At 40.1% G+C, this 16,775-nt stretch overlaps 1 protein-coding gene across 3 annotated transcripts in view; it reads right to left on the bottom strand.

The window, feature by feature from the left end:
- The window catches only part of LOC129751743 (nephrin), a 391,395-nt gene extending 380,801 nt beyond the window's left edge, over nucleotides 1-10,594 (bottom strand). Inside the window, exons 1-2 of one of the 3 annotated variants that reach the window (XM_055747425.1) lie at nucleotides 10,085-10,594; nucleotides 8,745-9,487 (exon numbers count right to left, since the gene is read on the bottom strand). The gene's annotated coding sequence lies outside the window, so the exon portion shown is untranslated. Of the gene's footprint in view, nucleotides 1-8,744 lie in introns of all 3 variants that reach the window. The other 2 variants (XM_055747424.1, XM_055747426.1) reach the window with 2 other exon arrangements.
- Between the last annotated feature and the right edge of the window lie 6,181 nt (nucleotides 10,595-16,775).

Below are 16,775 nucleotides of genomic sequence, written 5' to 3'. Positions count from 1 at the left end.
TCTAGATTATGGATTGGTTGTGGCCGGGAGACCAGAGCACCAAAAAAAAAAAGACCCAAAAAAGCAAATGAAATGCCACAACCACACTGCAGGGACATAACGACACGCAAGGGTTCCATAATTTTGGTTGTGTTTTTCTGTAACCGCCACATCCACCCGACGGGAGCGGATTTTACAACTTCCGAAAGTGTTGAGGTGCCTTTATGCGGTTCAAGGCGCGGGAAAGCGTCCAACTTTCACTTCCCCGCACATCCATCCCCCTTCCAGGGTAGGAAAATTTTCTTCTCCTTGCGTCAGCAACTGGGACGCCACCAACAAAAGACCCAGCGAGAGAAAGAAAAAAACCGAGAAGCAAAACAAGTCGCGGTTTCATTTTTTAGGACTTGTTATGAGAAGCCGGGATAATTTTCTGTCTTAATTTTCATGTTTTTACCATTGGGGCTCCGGATTTGTTCTGGGAAAATGCTGCTTCCCCTACTTCTTCTTTCTCTTGATGTTTGAGTTGAGTAGGGTTGGGGCAACTGGCAAGGGTGTTTGCAGAACGTGGAAAACCATCAGTTATGTAAAAGAACCCCTTTTATTTGATTTTGTGGAAAAACGGCGGATTTTCGGTGGATTTTTGGCGCAGGTGGTGTGGGGGGAGATGTTCGGTTGAAAAATTTTCGGTCCAAGTAAGCTTGGCGCTCCTCGCGGATGCGGAAAATGCAATTAAAGAGAGAAATGAAATCTCTTTCGCGGTCCTTTAACTTTTAATGACTTTTATTCGGCAACCGGCCGATAGTCGTCATTCGGGCAGGCGGGCGGCCTACTTGGATGACAAATGGGCCTGCCTTGATTAGGTCGATTTTGCGCTACATTAGGGATCCTGGTGGGTCGCTGCACATTTTCACAGGCGCGCAGCAGTAATTTATGAAAACTTTTAAGGATCTTTTTTTTTTACCAGAAGGATTTCGTTTTTTTCTTTCGGCTTTCAATATTTTACTCGCATTACGACTAGAGGAAGGGCAACAAATTGTCGAATCAACCGTATAATAATAATTAGCCGACTTAATTGGGGTGCCATAAGAAAAACAAACTGAACTTAGCACCAATTTAAACTCTTATCTTAGAAAGAAATTGAATCATTATTTGTTGTGTTGCCAAATTTACGCTGAACCAGTTTTGATAGCAATATCTTTATTCGGATGCTTCAAACTAAAATGGAACTCTTATTAGTGTTACAGTTTTACATTTTAAGGTTAGGGAACTTACATTTCAGTCCAGATTCAATCCGAATTCAGTTACTTGGCAACTAGCTTAAAGCTTAGTTCTTTTAGAAATGGGACAGTTACGAATGCGTGTATCTCAAAAACCATTCGTTTGATCGAAATACTTTCTATGAAAAAAATGAAGGTAATGTTATGATATTTCATGAAAAAATTTCAAAAAAATTATTTATCGTTTTTTGTTAGAGAAATTTCTATTCTATTGTTTATATCTCCCATTGGCCGGCGCACACTTTTTTCAGTCATGGTCTTGATCAGTTTTTCCAACTTATACTTCGTCAAATCTATATTTTAGGTGGCTTCAACCTCTTTCTTCAATTTCTGATACTTTTCGGTCCAATACTTCTATTTTAAAAGAAACTTGAGGCATTTTAGTGGATAAAGTTGTTTCGAAATGAACAAATTTAATTATTTTTGACCACATTTTTGAACGTTTTTAATGGAATTTCTTCTGGCAAAATCTGACAATAACGAAGTAAAACCATCATAAGATTGAACTTGAAGTAAAATCGGTTAGTATAAATCGTAGGTTGCGGATGGTACATACAAGATTACTCTTTTTAGGCTTTTAAAAACAGCGAAAACCAAAGTTTCGTTTTGAAAATTTTTGTTTTTTTTTCGCAGGAGCAGAATTTTGGCAAATCATTATAATTTTATACAAAATAACCAGCAAATACAGACTTTAATATACTCGGGATCTTGCAACGAGCAGACATGATATAGGATTCAAACGCTGGAATTTGTTTAAAATAGGGTATTTCGTAAGTTTAGTCGTTCATCAGAAATCATCTGTCCCATAGCCTCGGTACCGGCTATACAGCTTACGAGCTGTGGAACTAGCAAAAAGTGGTTGTTTGAGGTTGGGTTTCAATGAGTCATCACTAGGCAACAATTTCAGCTTATCGGAGAAAATTGTTTTGGACATTTCAGCGATCTACCCTTAGTTTTTCGCTCATTGATAATTAAAAATGCTGGTATGAGACTTGGCTTCCCTGATGACCCTCAACCGTAGTTGCCGATCATGTGCTTCACTCCAATGCTTGATTTGAACTTTGTGGAATTATTGACAGTGTTTGCATACTTATCCACCACAAAAACTCAGTAATTCTTTGAATAATCAACGGTTTTGTCAGCTAACAATTTGATAATGATGAATTTTAAAGGAAACTGTGCAAAATTATTTTTTTCTTTTTCTCTTGCATCGTACCTATCTCAAAAATGCGTAAATTTTAAATTTTTAAAAAAATAGGTCGAATAGTACTTTTTACAGGCAACAAAATGCTGTCAAAATTTTGAATATCCGATAACTAGTAAACGAGCTATTAGCAAATGAAAGTGTCCCATTTCTAAAAGAACTAAGCTTTATGATTCCTTGAGTTCTATCTACCTGTGCATGAACTGAAGTTAGTTATAGTTAGTTTCGGTAAGATGCTAAGATTATAAATGGATTTACTTTTCAGGTTTGTACGGTCTTCTATCAACTCGATAGCGGGAAATGCAGCATGTAGCAAGAAACTGTGCTGAGCCTATATGGAGAACCATATGTGTTAAGTTTTCATCTAATCTACTAAATAAATACTCTGAATACCTGATATTTCTCCGTACGATGGATTGACCGTTAACTAAACCACTGAATTGCACTAGTAAACCGAATTTTGGGCAATGTTGTAAATTAGTCGATATTGTTAACAAGCGGAAGTTTACAATGAAGTTGACATTCGATTTTACACTCTTAAATAAATTTAACCTATTTATCCAGTGTCGCCAGATGAGCTGGTGGTTTGGCGACAGTTGTTTTCCCATTTTTTGGGGAAGTTAACATTTATTAGTTAGAAAGCTTCCTCCATACGAATTGCTTTGGCTGAAATAAGAAAACCAGCAAAAAACTTCCTTATGAATTTGAATTTCAAATTTTTAACTGAACTGAATAAATTTTCTTTAGAATGATTTTGCTATTTAGTAATTATTGTTTGTTCCTTGTATGTACATTAGAGTAGTAAAAACAAAAATGATCACGATTTCAAACCTTGGGGTCTCAAATTGTTTCTGGCATGGGGCCTTGCTAAGTTTGAGCTTAATTGGTTTGTTCTGTAAAATCTGTTAAAACACTATATTGGCTTTAACAACAGAATTTCGATGAAATATTCTTTAGGTGATTCTCAATCGTTTTAGCCACCAAGGTTTGATATCGGAAACATACCCCTTTGTGAACCACCCTAATGAGTATATATGCAGGGGAGATTGGAAGACTTAATCGCTGGGGTGACTTGATTCCTCGGCTGTATCTAATTGCCAGAAACTCTTACTAAGAAGAAAAATTCTAGAAAAATGTGCCATATAAAACAAAACATTAATGTTATTAGCTCGCAAAATTTTGACAACTACATTTTGGAGTTATTGAATTTTGGTTGAAAAAAAAAATGAATAAAGATCTTTTTCCATAATTTTCAAAGTTTTCAGTATAGATAAATAATAATATTTATTTTCAACAAGCTGACACGGTGTGCTCTGCTACCACTTCAATGGAAAAAATAAGTTCCTTCAAATTATAATGATTAAAATATAGTTCCTTTAAATTCAATTTCAACATTTTTCAAAAGCGAACTATTTTTCATGGAATCTGAGCTTCTCGATTGTCTTGAGTCTTATCGTAACTTAAAGTTTTGAAGGTTGAAGAGCCACCCTTTAAAAAAAATAGGAGGTGTCTTCACTACAATAAATAAACCCTTTGAATGATAAAAATAACCCCTTTTTCAAACGAAAGGAGTATCAAAAATGGGTAAATTTTTACATAATCAAAAATTATGCCAAACGTTATGAAAACACTTGCACATTAGTTCTGTTTATTTTTAATATGTATGTCTTCATTCAATAAAATGGCAAGCGTCTATCATAAAATATATCATCAAAATTTGTTGAAACTTATTTGTAAATTCAATAAACCATTTCATTATGTCAAAACGCTTACGATCATCAACTTTTAACAAAAATCCTTCGAGGATTGTATTTTTTTTTTTTGTTAATTTTGAATGGGAGCCCCCTCTTTTCGGATTTGGAGGGGTTTGAAAGCTTTATAGAAACCATTTTCGGTCTTAAAAACGGCTACAAACCAAGTTTCACGTTGATCGGTTAAGTAATTTCGAAAATTGTTCAAATTGGGTTAAATTTCTGTTAATTTTGTATGGGAGCCCCATTTTTTGTGTTTGGAAGGGTTTGAAAGTATTATTGATACACACCAAATATCATGTTGATTGGTTAACTAGTTTCCAAAAAATTTTTGAATTGTGTCAAGTTTTTGTTAATTTTGTACTGGAGCCCCCCTCTTTTTGTATTCGGAAAGGTTTGAAAGTATTATAGAAACCATTTCCGGCCTTGAAAACAGCTACACGCCAAATTTCACGTTGATCGGTTCAGTAATTTTCGAAAATTGTTCAAATTGTGTAATACTTGAGTCCGGACTTGACTGCTTCCAGCTACAAATCACATACACTCTGTATTGAGCAGCTTTCAGCAACTGATTCACAATTAGAGCTAGGTGATTACAACCTGCTTATGTTTCTTGGATTTTTGACGCGGTTTTCTTCCTGAAACCGAGCTTAACATCGACTTCCTGATTTATTACAATCCAAGGAATACATCGTAACAAACGCTCTAACGGATTTTGGGTTGCATCAAATTAACAGCATACGAACGCCAACGGACGTCTACTGGATCTTGCATTTTCAAGTCACTCTACCATTTTCCAGATATTTGAATCCCCGCAGCCGCTGATGCGTGAGAATTCTCATCACCCGCCTTTCACAGTTTCTTTTTCCTCCAACTTGTTAAATGTTAATCTTAAGTTTTCCACGTCATTTATTCAGTCTGTAAAGCTAAGACGGTGTATGTCTTTTAAAAAAAATACTCAAAACTTAAGGATTCCAGATATCGTCGTTACTTAGCCGATATCCAACGTAGATTCAAAAATGAACCATCATTTTGGAGCTACGGAGAAAACCAAGAGGTTATTTTGGACTTCCACAGGATCTGTCGTATGGAAGTCGACACTCAACTAATACGGAAAAAGCTGTCCAGCTGTGCACAGGGTTCTTTAAAACTACGTTCGTTGACCACATTATGACTTCTGGGACTCAACACTTGACTTCAGTAAACTCGTTGAACATCAGCATTCCTGAAATAAGAGTTTCCCCTGACGACGTGAGAAAAGTGCTCTTAAACGTTAACGAGCGGAAATGCGCTGGTCCTGATGGTCTGCCCCCGCTGTTCATCAAACGATGCTGTAACTCTCTTGCACTTCCGGTAAGCATGATTTTTAATAAGTCTTTGAAATCAACAACCTTCCCAAAACTTTGGAAAACTGCAGCAATAACACCCATCCACAAATCCTGTATTATACATCTCGTTGAAAATTACCGTGGTATTTCTATACTAAATTGCAATGGTTTATGAACTGTTAATCTTCAACGTAATGAACCCAGTCACATTATTGATGAATGTCAGCATGGATTTCGCAAAAAGCGATCAACTTTGTCGAACTTAGTGGTGTATGTCCCCTTTATCGGCGGTTGTCTTGCAAATAAAAAGCAAGTAGATGCTTTATATGTGGACTTTGCCAAGGCATTCGATTGGCTTTCCCACAAGCTCCTGATCGACAAACTGGAAAAAAATGGGATTCCCAACTTGGATCGTATAATGGTTAGAATTGTATCTCCAAGGCAGAACTGCATTCTTTCGACAGGGTAACATCAAATCCCAAAACTTCACTGTTCCTTCTGGAGTTCCTCGAAGGAGTCATTTAGGTCCACTACTGTTCAACTTGTTTATGAACGACCTTCAGGTATCAGGTATCACGTTATCCAAAAAACGGGAAAATTGTGCAAAGCCTTTTTTTTGCAGATTTCATCATATAATCATAAACCTGAAAACCTATGAAAACGATGAGAAAATAAATTCAACGTATTAAACATGGCAAGAAGCCTATCGACATGGGGATTCTTAACAAAATATGACATAAAGCCTACCCACATAGGCATTTTTAAGCATTAAAGCTCATATAGAGTAAATTTTGACAAAATGTTACTTTAGTTTAAATTCCTAGAATTCAATTCAATTATTACATGACAGGCAGAGTAGAAAAGTTGAAAAGCGGATGAGAGACAGTTACATATAAGTTGTAAAGAATGTTTCATAAATTATTAGAGGAGATTTGATTTTACAATGATCAGAGAATGAAGACATATAAAAAATCTGATTTAAGTTCGCATTTAGTCTACCCCAATAGGGTTTCAAGCATTCACGCTTTTCAAAATAAAATTTGGAAACATTTTTTCTTTATAAATTTCTTACTTAAATTCAGACATGGTTCTGGTCATATAACTACTATGAGTTTCTTTGAAAAGAAATTTAAAATGCAGCTTTGAAGAGTGGATAGGCAGGTAAAATTTGATACATTTGATCCGATGTGACAGTAAGGCACAGTTTTTTTTATTACCTTGCGATATATTTATAAACTAGACGTGAGAAGCGATTTTAAAGCCCTTTGGCCTATCGGTACAGTAACAAATAGTTTTGAACATTACTTTTAATTCAAGCGATTTTTACGAAAGCACATACGCATGCGATTGCACAAAACTAGTGTTTTACGTTCAGTGCAAGATTCGTGACAACCTTCACACCAAAATTCTTTGCTAGGATGGTAACCTCGGTCCTAAAACGCGATCCTTTCATCCTTTTCTACCCTTTCCAAACTATCGCTTGACTACTAGAACGTGGCCGGGGCCGTTATTGACGGTTCAAAGAGAGAGCAACAAATTTGGACATTGTGAATGTGATGTCTCAGACACCATTCTTTTTACCTTCGATCGAAATTGATGGCTTCGGTCAATCACAGCAGTAGCAACCATTGGCGATCTCGAACTAGTTCTACTGAGCCACGACAGCGATCATGAAACTCGAAATTTATTGCTCGTCACTGAATTTTATTTAATTTCACTTTTAAAAAAAATGTATGAAGCATTTTGGGTTTAATGATTCAAGGTGGATGTGAGTAGCCAATCAAACTAAGCTAAGATATAATTTAAAAAAAAATACTATCACTAGAAAACAAATAGAGTACTTCTCCAGATACAGTAGGAAATATACAACAATTGTTGCTAGGTCGCGTTAACATATCGATTTTTAATCAATGGTGAAAAACTGAATAATTTGATTTCGTTCGATAAAAAACTGATATGCTGTTGCTGCATTAAAAAAAATAAATATTAGCTTAATATAGACTGAATAAATTGCGTCGATACAAAAAAAAAGTCAATCAAACAGTTTGAACATCATGAAGCTTTAAAAAAAAACTTGTGTCATTGTATATAGACATCTTGCAGGTGGAAAATCTTAGAAAAAAAGGAGAAAAATGCTGAAAATTTATTTTGCTGATATTCAAATATGGATCAAATAAAAAAAAAGTAAGTAAGGATTTTGGATACAGTGACAGGAACTACATCAGCTATGACATATTCCGTTACTTATATTCTTTCTTTGGGATTGTAAATATTTATATGTAAAATTAATTACCAATTCTCAAAACATAAGGAAGTTTTTCAGTCCAGATTAAAATTTCGCAAAACTGTTTAGAATAAGGCATTCCCAAAACTTCAAGATAGACTAAAAAGTTTTGAATAATCCGAAAAAAATATTTTCAGCTTGATAACGAGGTAGGAAAGTTTTGAAAATTACCTAAATTTTCATCTGAATAGCATACTACATGTAAGCGTCCTTGAAAGGACGTAAAGGAGTAAACTTTTTAAAATACATCCCTTAGAACTTATGCTAACAAATATTGTAATAAAAAAGTGAGAAATATATTTTTGTACGCAATCAAACGTAAATTTCATACACGGCGCTCTGAAAATTTCGTCAAGACCACTTAGAATGGGCATTGGTAAATATTGTAGATTTACAGTATTTACAGGCAATTCATATTTCAAAATACTCATCTATAAACTTTGGAAATAAGTATAATTTTTTAGTATTCCAGAATGTGCAGATTTAATCTGAAGAAATATATTTTTATTACTTAGAACAAACAGCCGTTTTTAAACTAAACTTCAATAAAACTTCACAAATAACAATGTCGAACAGTATTGATAAGCTGTCTTCCAATAAAATGTTGTTTAATTTATCAAAATTCCTCGGAAACTCTCATCAAATAACTTGAGCCTCTACAGGACTAGTTATCCCCAGCCATCCAGGTAATAGGCTCAAGTCACGACTAACGGGAGGCCTATGAAGGAAGCTCCAAGTTTTCCCATTAAAAATTGACGACATTTTATGATATCCGTTCATCCAAGCAAGCAAGCATAGCATATCGAAAAACTTTTTCCATCCTCCTACCCAAACCAAACTAATCTAGTGACCCATGCCAAGGGTGAGGAAGAACAAAATTAACCTGATGATGGAAGGAAGACAGGAAGGAGAAAAACTAACCTACTTTTCCGCACGTCAACGCCTGCTGTCTGTTACTATTTAGTTGGTGAACGATCGACAACACTCAGCACAATATCCATTACGCTTCACTAGATTACTGCTGCAGCCCCGGAATTCAATTCAATTCCACAACGCTAACGGTGAGGTGCACTGAATTATTCACAACACCAATTCACAGCAACAACTGCCGCAGCAATAGCAAATGACAATTACCTACTAGGTACTGGCGTTTATTTTACACTGCCGGATTTCAAAATGGTCAGCAACATTGACGACATCCGAACATCAACAGAAGCATCAGCCAAGGCAACAACAATGGCTGATCATCACACTGACAAACGCCAATTTCCGGTTGTTATTTATTTTATTTCCCCCCGAACTTTTTTATTTCTTGCTTTCAGGTATCTCTCGCTCGTTCGTCGCTGATTATAATTTCGATTCAACAAATAAATTGTTGATCCGAGCGCATTTTATCACCACCATTTGGGAGCTTTGATTGTTGATTTTTCACTTTATTTTTCCGTGGGCGAAATTTTTCCATCCGTGAAAATTGGTTGTTGGTATTATACTTTTTTTTTCCTGATTCTTCTTTATTTCACCAGCACCATCATCAGCATTAAAAGTGATTTCTTGTTTTCATTTTCGAACCTTTACACATTGCATAGCTTGTCACACAATTGGGAAATTATGTTATTTTTATTATGGCTCTGTTTTCGTTCACTGGTAAATCCGCAAACACAAAGCTAGGGGTAATAATTTCGGCTGTTTTAACTGCACAATTGTGGTCGATTTAATTATGCTCATTAATCATGTATTTCTCCCGAATCGAGTGCAATCGAAGTGGATCATCATCAATTTTCGTCTTCCCTCCAGATCGGCAATTTTCCGCATCGATTATGGACTTTTGCATCACTGACTTTAGCACATCATCTTCACCGTCGTCCCATCACATCACAAACGTATAGTCGGAGCAGTAGGCCGTGGTAATCCAGTTAGCGTGGCACAATTCTGCCTAGGCCTACTTTGCCTTTGCCAAGCAGACAGAAACAGAAGATATGTAGATAGCACACTAGAAGATGTGTAGTATCCTCTTAGGTCATGGCTTGCTGTGTCTTCTTCACACCGCCATCTATCCATCTACATATATTCACACCACCCTCATAGCCAAAACCATTAATCGATTAGCCGTTGCAGTCGAAAGACGGCGCGGAAGCACAGAAACGGCCACACAGAAAACCGGAAAGCTCTTGAACCAGGTGAGCTAGATTTATTGGCCTTTTTGGAGGATCTCCTCTCGGCGAGGCCGCCTCCCCCTTCAGAAATATGCCGTGACCTCTCACCGTGTAGTTTCCACTTCGGAAAACATTCACCTATTATTTGTTTTTCCTTGCCCACATTCTCCCCATACATCCACACAAATTCTTCCGCAAGAACCCCACTAAACGGAGGAGCGTATTATCCTTTTTTAAAAGGGGTTGGGAGTCAAAATGTGAGGGATCAGGACGACGCGAGCCAAGGGTTTTGTTTCTAAACGTTGAATGGTACCACCCCTTGTTCCGCCTCACTCATCACAGCTTCAACCCTTCAACACAATAACTAAGTTGTGAACTGCTGCTGCGAAACCGTGCTCAAAAACATCCACAGTGATCCACACACCAATTCCGCTCCTGGACTCCACTCCACTCCAAGAATAAAAACCGCACAAAACCGATGGGATGGAGGGAGAGAGATAGAGAGTTTGCAAAAAGGACCCGTGTGTTGGGTGCCACAGGAATCCCTTATGGGGTTTTGCAAATTCGCGGACCCGCACTTTCCACGGATCAACCGATGCACCGAACCGAAACGCTTCGTAGTCGAACCTACACTGAGCGAAAAAATCGTTTTCATTCAACTTCAACTCGAACTAAAACAGGATCCCTGACCTGGCTGGAACGTCGTTGGTTTCCGTTTATGCTCACCGTGCTTTGCTCGTCGCTCACATTTTCTCTTTCGTTATGCTGCAGCAACATATTTTACCGAACGCGGGCGGTAAGAGAGCCAACATTGAAAGTGGAAAAATGAAGTCGCTGAGAATTGGGCTACTACGATGGGTTGATGTAGGGGAGAGAATCAAAACACCGGCTGTGATAAAAATGAGAGAAAAGGAGCAACCCACCACCCGTCAACCAGGATTGAGTTGTTTTTTTTCTAAGGCATGTAAACAAAACCGCCGTATGTTGGCGTTTTCGATCGAAGCAAGCACGTGTTGCACCGTAGCACATGCGGATGCGGGTCAAGTGGTCGTTTTCATTGAGTTAGTAGGACCACGGAAAAAATGCCTCTAAGCATTCTTGTTCTATATTCGTGAGGCGTTCTGGTACAAAGGTTGATGGTTTTTTGTTTGATTTTGTTTTTTGAGTGTTGTTGCAATCGGTGATTTTTTTTGTGTCAGTTTAAAAAGCTTCTCAAAAATACGTTTCTTCAAAATAGCTTTTCATCTGTTTCATCAACCGAAAGAATCTGTTTCATCAACGGAAAGAATGCACGGTATGAAAGGGAAAATAGAATCATATGCTATGTGAAAATTTATAATGAAAACTTTGGAATTTTCTGAACGAGCAAGCTGTTGAGAGATTCCAAAAACATTTTTCGCTGTAACCAGTGCGTTTAGTTTAATTTACGAATCACACCATCGTGATTCAAGGAGGTGCTTTGGGAAGGAACGGAGCATGACCACTCCAAGATACCTCAGCGCAGCGTGATCAGATCAACAGAGCGCTAGTGGACACCAGGTGGAGCAGAAGGACGCGTTATGGTAACGGTAACGCTATCGCAGCGAAGCGTAACAGGACATGATGGGAGGAATTATGGGACGGACTCCAAATGTCTATGACCGGAGGACGGGGTCAATAGCCTAGCTAGGAAACAGGCTCATTTGGATCCATAAGCTCGAGACGTCGACATCACCAAAGATCAACCACACAAAGCCAGTAGGCAACCCAGCGAGTTATCTGGGACACACTGTGAACCAGGTAACCGCCATTTTGAACCCCGTACCCGGCGTCCGACTAATACATTTGGTATCCCATCATGTGCCTTAGGACCCCGTAGTTTTTGGATGAACAATCGAATCAGCTTCACCGCCAGATCCACCGAAGGTTTACTCTTGGATTACTGTTTCGACGGAATCTAAGTTTTTCGGATTTACTAGATATTCACTTTATCTCCACTTAATCCCGTGTATTTGAAACAAATAATGACCGTAAACGTTTTAGTATAATGATTTATTCTAATCGATCAGACCGTGATAAAAATGATAGCGAAAGAACTACGTGCGTTGAATGTACACTCGCAAGTGAAGTTTTTTTACTTCTCCGTTTTGTGCGGATGTTCGGTCTCCAAACGAAAAATGACCAACAGTACTTGAGGCTCGACAAAGGAGGTGCGCGCAATTGATGTGGCGAAATTTGGTGTGGCGCGAGTACACCCAAAACATCGATGACTAATTTTTGTGCGAACATACCGGCCGCCTTGAAATATTAACGAATTTCAAAAAAAACTCTCTAGGACTATATCTGTTCACATGACTACATGATGGACTGGATGGGTGATGCTGCGCTGACTGCAACTTGTAAACAGAACGGAAGATTTCAGCTCGACGTACCGCAACCTGAGAGAAGAAACGAGTCAATGTCCAAATTGGACGTTGGATTTGAAGGGTACTTATCGGATGGCTGCAGTGGGGTGACAGGTCCGATCCGTCCGATCGCGACCGCGTCACCCCCGATTGCTTTAGAGCTGGATCCCACGACAGACTTGCTTTGTCTGGTTGCAACTTAGCAACTGATGAACTATTACAGAACTGTATGACATGCTACCGGTCGACACCGGGAACCCTGATAACTTGAAGATGATGATGATGTGGATTAATACGCTGGCCGCTGCCGTTGCTGCTTCGTTAGACTGACTCGTGGTGATTACTGGATAGGGAGTTCCAGCACGACGATCCGCAACCTACGACGTAAAAATGGGTAAGTGTCCGCATTGGACTTTCAATTGGATAGGGTACTTAACGAAGGTTAGCGGTGGGGTGACAGGTCCAACCCGTCCGATCGCAACCGCGTCACCCCTGAAGGCTTTGGTGCTGGAACTCTGCTCAGACTAGCGTTGTCTGTTTGCCCTATTGCAATGGTTGGAACGAAGAATCTGCACGACTAGGCTGATCGTAGCTGGAGAGTTATCTGTGCTGCGTTTATTCTGGATCTCACCGACGATGTTCTCTGGGAACAATTGGCCAAACTCTGGGAAGATCAGATTCGTCGATGCGGAGCCAGCGACGAACCTATGATGTCTCTTCGTTGGATCAAAACAACATTCGCATGTTTTCTCTAAACAGCGTTGGCCCAGAAAGCTTAGCGACAGAATGAACATCAACGATCGCATAAACGACGAACAGGAACGGAAGCAATTTATCAGGTAGAAGAATGGATCTGACGTACCAAGCTGGTGGTAAAACCGTTCTGATTTCATTTTGGAAAACGAGTGTTGACTTCTGGGGTTCATCCGGTGCTTCCTCTCTTGCGTTTTTGGTGCACATTGTCGCCGGCCGCCAAATCGAACCATATCGTTAGTAGAGGAAATGCTTTTATTATTTACTGAAACAGCTGGACACGCTGTGACTATTAATGGACGGCGATCCCTGGAATCTGGCACTGTGCCAGATATAATCCAGCCAAAAACGGTGTTCTGGAGGCTAGGACCATCTTCAGAAATCTTGAATCGACCATCACAGAGACAATCGAAAAAGAATTGAGCGCCAATTATGAGGTCAATCTTCCCTGGGTGACTGAAATTGGGATCAGCAAGTATAACACCATCTGGCAAAGCCCACGACTTGCATCGAACACGACCGGCTGGGAGGGTCGCTGTTAGCTCAGGGAGTACGAAGAACGACATCGATGAACGGTATGATGAAATTCCCGAACAACGAGGAAAAACTGACGCCATCACCTGCTTTTGTGACACCGCTGTAGAACCACCGATGCCCTGGACGGTGAGGAAATCTGAAGAACTTCGAAGTTTCAAACGTTTGCTGAAGCTCGTTGTCATGAAACAGAACTGTGAACCAGAATCTAACAAGGCTCTGGCTAACCGGAAGTTTCCAGCTTGATCTTGGACACGCACAACGGCAGTTGACAGCAAAACTTGGCGTGTTGGAGTGTGTGTTTGCGTGCAAAGTACATTTGTGTGTTGGAATCTTCTGGAGAAGTCTGTGGGGTTTTTTGGCATTTGTGTGGCGGCAAACGAGGATGAGATTTGAGGGTTGGAATGATGGCTTGTGGATGGTATCGGTTGGGAAGGTGGAGGCAATTGTGGTTGGAGTTGTGGAGCTTGCGGCACTGGCTGCTGGGGGTTCTCAAGAGTTTGCGAGACAGAGGATGAAGGGTCTGAATGCAGCAACGAATGGTGACGCGATCCACAATGATGACACGAGCCTCTGCTACAGACGCGAGCCATGTGACCGGGTGATAAGCAATTAAGGCACAGTCGAGCTTTCAACACTAGCTCACTGCGTTCTTCGACTGTCAGCTTCAAAAATCTCAGGCACCGAAAAACAGAATGAAAGTTTCCACCACAAAATAAACATTCGCTTGAAGATTCTACACTTGAAGGATGGCTGACTCCAAACCTCGGTCGTCTGTCCCGCATATTTGTAGAATTGGTTTCCTGGTGTGCGAGGGTTTGTAGAATTGCACAGTGATCTCTGAGAAAGCTCATCAACTGTCGGAACTTCGGCACCTCTCGAGAATTGTGATGTGTTTCCCAGTGGCGTAGAGTCAACGGGTCCAGTCGAGCACAAACCATATGTGACAGTAGAGTACTCCAGCCCTCGGTGTTTTCGCCCACTTTCTCCAGCATAAGAATGTTCTTTTCGAACTCACTGATGAGTTTGTTTAGCCCATCGTAGCTTTCTTTCCGAATTACTTCAACGTTGAAAAGTGCATTAATGTAATTTTTAACGATAAGCTTACGATTTTCGTATCGCCTTTTCAATGCAGCCCATGCCACGTCGTAGTTAGCTGCAGTCATCTCGACTGAGCTAACCTCCTGCAAAGCTTCTCCTGTGAGGGCGGAGCGGAGGTAGAAAAACTTATCCATCGCCGTCAGCTGATCGCTCGAATGTATAAGACTATGGAACGAATCTCTGAATGTTACCCAAAAGTTGATGTCTCCATTGAAGGTTGGCAGACGTATTTCAGGCAATTTAACCCTCGCCAAACTCGCTGTTGTTTCTAAAGGTTCACTAATGCTTGTGCTTGATTTTTTCGTTACATGATCTGATCCACTTGTTAAAGACAGAAGGCGGAGTAGTTCACCTTTGAGGTTGCAAAAATCGTTTTCCTTCTCCATCGCAATGCTCGCATCTTCGTCGGCCCGTGCGTTCATCAGCGCCAGCTCCTGCTCAGGATCATCAACACCGGTCACTTCGGCGTCGGTCTGCAGCTCAATTTCCGTACGCACTAGCTGGAACTGCTTGAACGCATCTTCTAGCCGTTCTAGACGTACACCGATCAGTTCACTGGTAATGACACTTGAGTTTGCATTCGCGATGAAATGACGCACTGTTTCAAAAGTACGACACAGGTTGCTTTCCAGCTTGTACAATTCACGTAGGTCACGCATGATCACAAACTAATCTACACTGGCTATTCTTACAGTTCCAGCTAGGGTATCACTTTTTCACTCTTTTTCACTGTTATGTTGAAATTGACAGACCGCCGAATCGACACAACGTCTCGCAAACTTCCGCTCGACACAGAAATACTCAAGCTGATAACTGGAAAATATATCGGCAACTTCCAACCAACCGACCCACTTCAATTTATCACGGATTAGGCAGTTGTTAATTCCAACAACTCAATCCGAAACGAGAAAATGTATGCCAAACTGTGGGGTTTTGTTTTCCTCCACAGACTATCCAAACACACAGAATGCAAATTTGTACTTATCTGTTGATGATGAACTGTCCGACGGGGTTAGATCAGAGCCATGTACTGCAGGACCGGAAGAAGGTAGCACAGGAGCAACGCAATGTGTATTCGGGTGTTGTGTACCGGATTGTACAGGTTTTGTAGTAGCCAGCAGTTGCCTTCGGTGAAGGCTCGATACAAAAAACACTTTTTTTTTGTTAAAAGTGAACTTTAATAAGGCAGCAGCGACAGACTTAAAGGGGTGCGGGAGTTGCACTAGCCACAGAATAGTTTCACTTTTCCCAAGAGCACATCGGATGATTTAATTAGCCGTCAATTGGGCCCCCAATCACTTGCCCACGGTGGCTAAAATATTATCCCCCAAATACACAGCATCAAAGCCAAGCGGATCAAAAAAGGCGCGCGCGGTTTGTCGCCTCTTGTCTGTCAGTTTGTTTCAAACGAGTACACTACACAACTATTGTCTACTGATATTACGGAACTAGCGAGTCCCGTTATCCGGCTTTCCGAAGGACCAAAATGTTTCGACGGAATCTAAGTTTTTCGGATTTACTAGATATTCACTTTATCTCCACTTAATCCCGTGTATTTGAAACAAATAATGACCGTAAACGTTTTAGTATAATGATTTATTCTAATCGATCAGACCGTGATAAAAATGATAGCGAAAGAACTACGTGCGTTGAATGTACACTCGCAAGTGAAGTTTTTTTACTTCTCCGTTTTGTGCGGATGTTCGGTCTCCAAACGAAAAATGACCAACAGTACTTGAGGCTCGACAAAGGAGGTGCGCGCAATTGATGTGGCGAAATTTGGTGTGGCGCGAGTACACCCAAAACATCGATGACTAATTTTTGTGCGAACAATTACCCTTCAGGAAACCAGGAACCAGCTCCACCCAAACCTGCGCGTACCGTGAACCAGCCGATACTCAGCGTGCCTCTTCCGAATTAGACATCCAATTCGTCGTTGTTCGGCCTTCGCCCCCACCAAGAGACGCTTGGATCCCTGTCAACAACCGTGGTGAAGCCGCTAGGAGTATTGAGCCAACGACGCCAAT

The sequence above is a fragment of the Uranotaenia lowii genome, chromosome 3, assembly GCF_029784155.1.
Source record: "Uranotaenia lowii strain MFRU-FL chromosome 3, ASM2978415v1, whole genome shotgun sequence".
NCBI classification, from domain to species: domain Eukaryota; kingdom Metazoa; phylum Arthropoda; class Insecta; order Diptera; family Culicidae; genus Uranotaenia; species Uranotaenia lowii.
This window is presented reverse-complemented; position numbering and strand designations above follow the sequence as displayed.